This window comes from Sinocyclocheilus anshuiensis, unplaced genomic scaffold (genome assembly GCF_001515605.1).
Source record: "Sinocyclocheilus anshuiensis isolate Anshui unplaced genomic scaffold, SAMN03320099.WGS_v1.1 scaffold437, whole genome shotgun sequence".
Lineage (NCBI taxonomy): Eukaryota > Metazoa > Chordata > Actinopteri > Cypriniformes > Cyprinidae > Sinocyclocheilus > Sinocyclocheilus anshuiensis.
The window spans coordinates 28002-28280 of NW_015539902.1; positions in this window are offsets into that span (position 1 = coordinate 28002).

Below are 279 nucleotides of genomic sequence, written 5' to 3' on the forward strand. Positions count from 1 at the left end.
CTTTAGTGTAGTGAAGCTTAATTTAATGATGAGTAACTGTTAGCTTAGCTCACTACATTTATATAGTATACAGTAGGGATGTAACGTATCAGAATCTCACGATACGATCATATTGCGATATGAAGTTCACAATATGATATTTATTGTGATATTTTAAAAAAGACAAATGAAGACATGGAGAGAAAAAAATAAAATTTTGTACATTATAAAGTTAAATTCCTCTATCTAATGCACTTTGAGAGTTCAAAATTAAGAGCTCCAACCCATGTTCTTAACTAA